Raw genomic sequence first — 10,415 nt, forward strand, 5'->3', positions numbered from 1 at the left:
GTAACTCACAAACCAATAGTGTAAGTGTTATCATTTTGGACTACTGAAATGTCTAATGCCTGGGACTGTGTGCAAAAGCACTGCAAAGATGTCAACATGTTCAAACTCGGGTCATTAAGGTAATAACTAAATGATTCAGCATCACCCACTATGAAAGAAGAACACTAGTTGCTGATAAGTTAAAAAGTAAATTTAACCCTGCCTGTTTAACTTATCAAGCCTTCTTTCAAACTGGCCCAATAAGTTTTTCTGAGAAATTACATCAGTATATCCAATGAAAGACTTTGACGTCACGATTTGCCTTGTGCTTAGCCGCTTCACACTTTAATTTGGAAAGGAAAGGCATCAGAAAAGGCTTAAAAAATAATTGGAAGTTCCAAATGCTTTTAAAAATGCATCTGTTTCAAATTATATAACTTCTCTTGCATCCTTATCAGCTATTTTCCTTAGTGTCTGCACACTCTTGAGTCGAGTATAAAGTTTGTGCCTTAGAAATATTTTTACTTAATTATTTAATTAATTCCTTCATCATTGAGTAGAGGTGAGCTGCACGTCCTCGTTGCCACGCTACACGCTAACTTTCACTGGCTTATCCTCACATTCCTTACTTCCAACTCTTTTGGAAACGTTCCTATTCCCACATCTCTTATGGCAGGTCTCGTTTGGGTTTGCATCTGCATCCAGATCATCAGTAGGCAGGCTTGGAGATGACTGTGTGCGTGTGCTCTTTTTTTCCCTGCCAAAGACTATGAAGCCGATGGGTACAACAGAAGACCACAATAACATCCTACTATGCAGCAAGCGCAACTTCCTGCTCTGGTCCTACTTCCGGAAGATCAGACGTTGAAGGCCGTGGTCCCTGTGGTTGACTTTCATGTGAAGATTCCGTTTGCAGCTAGGACAATTCATTTCAGACTCACAGGCTTTGTTTTGGTGGTGGCGCAGTTGATACAAGCCTCTTCCTGCCAAGAGGAGAATGAAGCAAGCATGGTATATTGCCACAAAATAATAAGGAGGTCTTGACATCAGCAGTAGCCCTGGCAACAGACTTTTTCTCCTCACTGGCCCCTTTCTCGGTAGGAAACTCCTTCTTTGGGACCATCTTCTTTACTTGTTATAGGTGTTAACACTGAGAACAAGCAGAGACTCTTAGCAGAGGAGTCTGTGGTGTTGTTGTCAGCTAATTTGTAGACTTTTCTCAGTCTCAGTATTGTGCATGACTTGAAATCTCCTGTACATGCAGGCAACATAAATGAAGCAGAAAACCAGTGAGACATGGTCAATCTAGTCAATGTAATATATATCATCATCATAATCATCAGAAATGCTTAATAGTAAAGTACCCATGCAGGAACTTTTTTTGCAAGCCATTACGCAGGAAAAGCTAACCTGGTAACTCTCTGTGACCGATGAGGACTTTACATGAGGTAGAGTGGACAGAAACATGCAATAAATTAATTAAATATTTGCTGGCGCCCTCCCCATTGCCCATTTTAGGTGTGGCGGGCAGGCAAATATCAAATAATATAACTACATAATTGTTGGTGTCTCTCAAGGGCCCAAGAGGATTCTGTGAGATGGGGGGGGTAGGCACAAATAGAATACATTTATTAAATAATTACAGGTGCCACTCCAGGGCCCACGTGGGCCCGATGGGAGGCAGAAGGGCAGGCAAAAGTAGAAAAAAACAACGAAATAATTGCTGCAGTTCCTCCAGGGCCATATGGACACTATGGGATGCAGGAACAGGCAAATCCAAATTATTGAATTCAATAATAGCAGAGACTATGGGCAGTGAAGGGCAGGCGAAATTGACAAATGAATTAAATTATTTCTGGTGTCCCTCCAGGGCTCATGGGGACCCTATTGGAGACGTAGCGGGAACAGGCAAAATTCAAACAACAGAATTAAAATTAGCTGGTGTCTGTCCAGGGCCCATGGGAAGTGGGGAAAAGCTGAGAAACAGTTCTGTCATGTTAGCCCCCATTCCTGCGTGACTTCTATGCATAGATTCTTGCCAGTATTAGAAATTCAATTTTCTGGAAATATCTGCATGGAATTCCTCATTAATCATAATTGAGGCCTTAGTGGTACTCATTTTATTAACCTTAACTAGATGAAAAGAGATTAGATTTTTTGACGTCCAAGTTGCATATACATTTTCAAAATATAAAAATGAATCCACAATTCTGTGTTAAAATCTATGTCTGCTGACCCAAGTATAGAGTGATACGACTGGTGTTGAAGATGCCCACTGCAGATATATTGTGTATTTTGCAGGCATACGTTTCCATAGTGATCAGGTAGCTCAGATTGCTTAGGCGAATGACATCAAGTCTGTGCCAGAGTACTGTCCTAAAATGTAGGTCACAACTTTAAGTACTAGTTAGAGCTCAGTGAGCTGATACATTTGCGGCAGAGATCTTGGTGTTACATGCAAGTCATCAATTCCTAGCCTGATAAATTAGTGAGGTGGGCTATGCCCATGCTACGTAGACCTACATTTAATGTACGAGGGGATATGTATAAATCATAGACATGCTAACCCAAAACCCATTCTTATGATGATGCTAAAACAGAGTGTATTGAATAGGGTCTTGCTAACACATATTACTTTCCAGGAAACAATTCTGTTTTTTGCATGGGTTATATACATGATCGTTATTAGAATAAGTATACCCCTAGACTTACCTTATATTCCTTGCAATGTGCATTCAGTTGCTATGTAATTTCCTCTGCACACTCTGAAGATAGGACGTAGCATATGTTTTTGCACTTTCTGCTTCCGCCAATTATTGTTCCATACACATTTGTTCACTTTTATGTGGGCTGTTGTTTGCCTTTGGGAGAAGTTTGATAAACAAAATCAGTTTAATATCATTAATTGTGACATGGTCTATATGTGAAATATGATAAACTGCATTGTGGCCAGAGTCATGGCTCAATACACGTTACAGTTTCAAGCCTAGTAAGACCCAGTTTCAGCTGTTCTACCGTACATTCATTATAAATCCAGTATATTCTGCGTCTATTCTTAAATTTCTAGGCTGCCTATTTCACCACATTACAGCATATTTGAACCCCATACTCCGTCATTCCAGGTTTGCATTTAAACAACTTCCTTTACAGATATGACTTTTGCACAACATAAACTAGATCTAACCCTTTCCTGAACATGGGAATTTCTTAGTATGGAATAGCGCTTTATCGAACTATAAAGTCTGAGCATTTTATTGGCCTGCTGTGAGTTACATATGTAGAGTTAAAGAGCAGCGATACCATGGGGGGGAGTAGTATGTGTGCCAAAAGAAGATGGCTGCCTTTATCTGAAGCTCTATGGTAGATCAGAATATTTTATTGAAAATGAGGTGAAACATCGCAAAAAGGGTCCACAGTAATAAAGGCGGGTTACCTGCGCTGACTTTAAGGGAGGGTCTTTTCTATCCAATAAAGCAAGTCTCCTGCAGATGGCGGTGCACTGTGCTCTGCTTTCTCTCATTGTGCCCGCCATTTTGAGCCTCTGGGGGTATGATGCAATTAGGGCTGGCTTGTGTTCTGTTCTAGATATTCGTTTATGACTTCTTTTGGGAATTTGTGACATCATTTAGCTGCTTCAAAACATGTAATGCCCAAATCGGTGCACATGGTATGTGTAATATATATATATTTTTTTTTTTTTTACAACAATTTAGAAAATCAATGCACAGGTTTTCCACGTCAAGGGTTTGTGGTATCTAAGGAGTCAAGAAACTTCTTTTTATAGTTTTTTCACTATAGTACGATACAGTTTCCTCTGCCATAAATTTGGAGAACTTGAAGAACATCTTCTCTATGGGAAAGAGAAGAAAGTTGAAATTAAACAGCACACCTTCTGCACCACAGATTTTGAAAGATGAATCTCTAATGCCCTCATTATTAGAATCACATAACATGAGGAATAAACAAGATACTCTGAAAAGTTTTGTTAAAATCCTCAATTTTGACTACTACATGTACAAAAACATCTACAAACACCAACTCTTCAGCAAAGAAATAAAAATGAACCCTCATTTCAACAAAAAATCCCTACCTCTATATCTATGAAATTACTTCTATATTGAAACAAAACACTCAAACCTTATACATAAGAGACCACTAAAGTATTTCTGAACATAATAAATAGCAGATCTCGGAGGGGGCGGAGCTAGCAGGCGTCCATGCCAGACGTGTGAGCGTTGAGCTCCTCGCCTTAGCCCCGTGAACATCCGACAAACCTATCCTTTTAACACCTTGCCGGCGCTGCAAAGTGTCCCGGACCAGTGGTCTGAGCCCCGCCGAGGTAGCGGTCGTTGGTCCGGCAGAGACGCGGTGAGGGAGAGCTACGCTGGGGACGAGACGGTACTGGAGCGGACTAGGCCGCGATCCCCGGCCTCTCCTGGGAGACTGCCTGGGCTGCGTCACACGACGTGCGGCTAACGGCGCAGAAGAGACACCGGCCCCCCTCCCGTCAGCGACCACACACTGGATCCCGGTGAGCGTTGCTCTGCCCGAGCACTGGGCGACGCAGGAGTACACCGGCCCCCTCGCTCGTGGAGCCGGGGAAGGGGACACTGCATCGGTCCTGGTGGACTTACGGCCGGATGAGGGGTCTTCCTTGGCGCCCTGTCTCACGGCTGCTGATACCGCGTAATTGCCGTGCCCCGGCCCCACAGCGCAGACGGAGGGCGGAGAGGCTGGTGGAGCGCTGCACACCGGGGAGATGGTGTGACGACCTCCCTGTGGAAGAGTGCCCGGAGTGGTGAACTGAACGGCTGATCCTCGCTGTGGCGGCCCTGTCCGCAGTGTTGTGCGCCCGACCGCCATTTTGGAGGTAACCCTGACTGCGCCATAGCTTGCTCCTCGGTGGATATCTGCCGCTACCTGTTCCACCTGCCCATTGACAACCTGTGAACGGCGCGATCAGTGTGACGGTGCGTGCCAGCTGAATGAGCACCAGAAACGCCATGGGGAAGGGGGACAAGAACCAACCCAAGCTATCTTTTGAGCAGAGGAAAACGAAGGGCGCTGAGGGCCCGGGCCCGGACGCCTCGCCGAGGCCATCCGCCTCAGAGCACGCCTTATGTGAGGAAATACGTGGCATGCTGGGGGTCATGGAAAAAGGATTGCAGGACAGTATGACGTCTATTGGTTCAAAGATAGACGCACTGACGTACCGTATGTCCGAGAGGGTGGACAAACACGCGGAGCGGCTGGATATGACGGAGAGACGCCTGACGGAGGCAGAGGAGGCCCAGATGGAGTGGGACAAGGATCGCAAGCAGTTTGGGAGGTTGCTCCAAGTCATTCAAGACAAAACCGAAGATTTTGAAGCGCGCTCGCGGCGCTCCAACCTACGCATCACGGGTGTGGCGGAGTCCACCAGCACTGGCAAGATGGAAGTATTCATTGAGAAGCTGCTTCGAACTCTTCTGGGTGAGGATGTCTTTTCCCCCATGTTTATAGTCGAGAGGGCGCACCGTACCCTGGGGCCAAAACCGCAACCAGGCCTCGCCCCGAGGCCGATCATTGCGAAGTTGCTAAACTACAGAGACAGGGATCTGGCGCTCCGGCTGGCTAGAGAGAAGGGAGAGCTGCAATTTGAGGGTATGAATGTCTCCCTGTACCCGGACTTTACCGCGAGGGTGCAGGAGGAGAGGAAACGTTTCGCCCCGTATAAGAAGCAACTGCGGGACCTTGGGCTGGACTATGCCATGTTATACCCTGCCAGGCTCCGTATCAATCGGCAGGGACATTCTCACTTTTTTACAGACCCGGCGGAACTTAAAAAGTCCCTGAAGGAATGGTCGAAAGAACAACGAAACTGCCGTAGGAGCCCGCGAGAAGACGCTGCTGAGGTAACACCGCTGGACGAACAGGAATGAAAGGGAGCACAGGGGTAGGTGGGGGCTCTTGAGGCCCTGTTTCCCCCTGAATACCGGACGGTTGGTGCGGGCCCCATTGACTGAATGCTTGGGGTGAGACTTTCAGTGCTGCCTTACACTCAGGTTAGTTTATATTTAGAGACAATGTGACTCAGGTGCTGCTAGTTACTGGTGTTTGCGGCATCGGCTCACCATTACACGGGGTTCCCCATTGGGTCCGGGGCAGACTGTGCCGGCGGGGGTGTGAATTGCCTTGCGGGGCGGAGGTGGGGAGGTAACGAAAACTTTGGGCACTAGTTTCACTTAGTGCGGTTGAGTATAGCGGAGTGCCTCCGCCCCTGCGCTTCTGGCACTCGGCTCCCTAGGGAGCCCCTTGGGGTTTGTAGAGTCTGTTGGGGATCAGGGAGGGATGGAGGGAGGAGTCGGGGACTGTCTGACCGGGTTGGGGAAGGTCGACTGTGGGAGGGTGGGTGGTAACGTTTTTCTTCCTATACTAGGAGTGTTGTGTTTGACAGTTTGGGGTAGAGGAGGGGAGGGAACGTTGAGTGGATTGTCCGGTGGGAGAATGTCTGCCTTGGGATGCTTGCCGCCTAGGGCGGGTGATTGGTTGCTAGCGTGCCGTAATACTTACCAGCAGTCACGAGGGGTAGTTTTTGTCACGGGGAGTGTTACCAAAGCTGCCAGTAGAGAAAAAATGATGCAGGGACTATGGTGGGGTCTAATGTTGCCATGAGTGATCCTGGCTGTACACAGCATACCCTGAAGCTGATGACATGGAACGTGCGGGGACTGAATGACCACCGCAAACTGAGAAAGGTACTTAGTTATCTACACCGTCACCGGGTCGACCTGGCTCTCTTACAAGAGACTCACCTGCCCACTCACAGTAAGATGTTACAATCACGGGGACTAGCGGGACATATAGTGGCGTCTGGCTTCACGACACATTCCCGGGGGGTACTGACCTGGGTTAGCCCCGCCTCACAGTTGAAATTGATCCCTGTTGTGGCTGACGCTGAGGGTAGATATGTCCTGGCGAGATGCGTGGGTAGAGGGCTGGATGTGCTGGTAGTGAACGTTTATGGTCCCAACTATGACAACCCCGACTTCTATGCAGCTTTGGCAGCTCAGTGTAGGGCACACTCACATCCTGGGATGTTATGGGGGGGTGATTTCAACTTTGTCTTCGACCCGGAGCGAGACCGCTCCTCTGGCCCGACCCGTAGACCAGTCGCCTCAGCTGCCTATATGAGGGCTGAACTAGTCAAACTTGACCTGGTGGATGTTTGGAGGGACAAACACCCCATGAAAGGGGGATACACACATTACTCTGCGTACCACAACGTACATACTAGAATAGATTATTGGCTAGCGACCCCGACTATCCTGAGCAGAGTAGGCACCTGCGAGGTTCTCCCGCGCACACTCTCGGACCATTCCCCCATTCTGCTGAGTCTCTCCACCGTTAGGAAGGGGATCCTGGCCTTTACCTGGAGGTTCCCTCCCTTCGCCTTGCTAGATGATGTCTTTCGGGGCGAGTTGGCGGAAGACATAGAACAGTTTTTTGACCACAATTTGGGCTCTGTGGATGATTTCCCCACGGTCTGGGAGGCATTCAAAGTGTTTATCAGGGGCATGGCTATGTCAAAACACTCCAGTGTGTTGCGCACCATTAGGCGAGAGCTAGCAGCGTTAGAGACCAAACTAGCGGACCTGGAGAATCGCCAACTTCGGGACGATGGCCCTGGGGTAGACTCGGAGTTCGCCCCTTTACTTTCGGAGTACCAGGCACTAGCGGACAGGGAGGTCCTCTATATGGGGAAATACACCACGGCCCGGGTTTACGGAGAGGGAGATAGACCTGGCGCCCTTTTGGCCCGCATGGTTAAAGGCTCCAGGCGACCTTTGGTTATAGACGAACTAAGTTCCCCGGAGTGCGGGGTGGTGACTGATGAGGAGCAAATCCTGGAGACTTTCCGGCGATACTACTCCGATCTATACCAGTCCAAAACCCGAGGGGTCGAGAGGGAAATGGACGACTATCTAGATCATATCGCCATGCCGTTTCTCCGGAACTCGGACAGGGAATTCTTGATGGCCCCCTTCCACGGGGACGAAATTCTTGAGGCCCTTGCTGGCATGAGGGCGGGGAGCGCCCCGGGCTCTGACGGGCTCACGGTGGGCTTTTATAAGGCCTACAAGGACATCCTGCTCCCGCACCTGATCACCCTCTTTGACGTGATCTGTGAAGACGGGGAGATGCCTCGTACTATGCGCGAGGCGTTGCTGGTCACCGTCCCAAAGCCAGGGAAACCTTCGGAACTCTGCAGCTCGTACAGACCTCTAAGTCTGCTTAATGTGGACGCCAAGATCTACGCCAAAGTACTGGCCAATCGGCTGGCTCTCTTGGTCCCGGAGCTGGTGGCGCCTGAACAGTCGGGATTCGTTCCATGCAGGAACCTCACGTATAACATCCGCACTCTGCTGGGGGCGATGCAGCATGTCCGCCAGGAGAATAAGGCGCTGGCGATTTTCCTAGATATGGAAAAGGCATTCGACTCTGTCGAATGGCCATTTATGATTAGAGTGCTCCGGAAGCTGGGCCTGGGCGAACTGTTTTTATAGAGAATCGGTGCTTTATACCACCGCCCAACAGCCAGACTGAGACTGGGAGACAGGGTGTCGGAACCGATCCACATCTGCAGAGGGACCAGGCAAGGCTGCCCTCTTTCGCCTCTGCTTTATGCTCTGGTGGCGGAACCCCTGGCCTGTGCAATGCGGGAGTACCACAGCCTAGAGGGGATCAGCTTTCCCACTTATAAAATCGGGATATCGACATATGCTGATGACACGTTGCTATATGTACTTGAACCGGAGTCTAATCTGTCTTCGATTCTCAGGGAAGTGGTCCGCTTTGGCTCACTCTCGGGTCTACGGGTGAACTGGGATAAATCTATCACTTTCCCGCTCACTCCAGTGACACACCCCTTCGATATGGAATATCCCCTGCGTTGGTCCACGGACTCGGTCCGGTATCTGGGTATTCAGCTGCACACTGACCCGGAGGTCCTGGTCCGGGATAATTACGGAGTGGCCTTTAATAAACTGGTGGACGATGTGGACAATTGGTGCAAACTCCCGTTATCACTTCTGGGCAGGATTGCCATCATGAAAATGATCGTTCTGCCCCGGTTCTTATTTCTGTTTGTAAATCTCCCAGTTGTGCTCTCGAAGGCCTTCTTCAAACAACTTACTCAAGTCCTGACTCGACTGGCCTGGGGAGGCAAATCACCCAGAATGCAGTGGGCGACTCTCATTCTCCCCTGTGAAATGGGGGGTCTGGGTGCCCCGGACCTGGAGCGCTACTACCGAGTGTCGCAGGCAGCTCATCTGCACTCGTGGGTACATGGCAACGCGCGCACGCCGCACCTAATACTAGAAAAACTTTTCGCGGACCCGCTCCCCCTGCCGGCCACGATCTGCCTTCCGGTCACTCGACTGACCGGACAACTGGACTCCCTTAAGGCGACTAACCACGTGTGGCACGCCCTGGCGCGTGCACGGGATAGCACTATGTTGTATTCTCCCCTGATGCCACCAGACTGGGCACTCTGGTTGAAGCCCTTGAGAGAGAAGGGAGTGGTGGAGGCCCTTCGCTCCCTCGGAGTTGCGAAAATGGAGGACCTGTTTGCCGAGGGCACTTTAAAATCCTGGGACCAGGTAGCCCACACGGCACCTAACCCCTCCTTACTTCAGAAATTCCAGTATCACAGGCTGCGCTCGGCGTGCCGGGAGGTTCTGGGCTCAGCTCTGGAAGAGCCCGCAGAGATCCCTGAATTGACCTATATTATCAAAACTAAGTCGTCTGCTAAGTTGCTTTCCCAGGTTAATAAACTGGGGGTGACGCACCAGGTCCTGCAGCACTCTAAGGCTAGAACGGCATGGCAGGAAGATCTGCAGTCCCCCGTGGACGATAGCATGTGGCGTTACTGCTGCTCCAGCACACGTAAGATCTCTCTCAATGGCAGGCATAGGTTGGTGCACTTTAAATTCCTCCAGCGGGTGTACTACACCCCTGAACGGCTACACCGATACGGCCTCCGACCGACGGCGGAGTGTGAGCGTTGTCGCACTCCGGTGGCTGATTTCTTCCACATGGCGTGGCTCTGCCCTGGGATACAGGCGTTTTGGAGGGAGGTATTCACAGACCTTGATCGGATACTGGAGACGGAACTGCCCCGAGTCCCGGAACTGGCATTGCTGGGCTACTCTAAGCCGCTCCCTCCGTCCCAACGCCGGCTGGCTGACATGGCGTTGTTGATGGCCAGGAGAGTAGTGGCGTCCTGCTGGATGCGAGGGCCTCTCCCCACTAAAGTGCGGTGGGCTAGGGAGTTGCGGTACTGCTGTACTCAAACGGAGCTGTATAGCGAATTGCTCCCACCCAGGAGTAGACCGAAAAACTTCTGGGCCCTATATAAGGAATATATTCAGGCGAGTGAGAAGGCCGATTCTGAT

The sequence above is a fragment of the Lissotriton vulgaris genome, chromosome 1_1 (genome assembly GCF_964263255.1).
Source record: "Lissotriton vulgaris chromosome 1_1, aLisVul1.2, whole genome shotgun sequence".
Classification (NCBI taxonomy): domain Eukaryota; kingdom Metazoa; phylum Chordata; class Amphibia; order Caudata; family Salamandridae; genus Lissotriton; species Lissotriton vulgaris.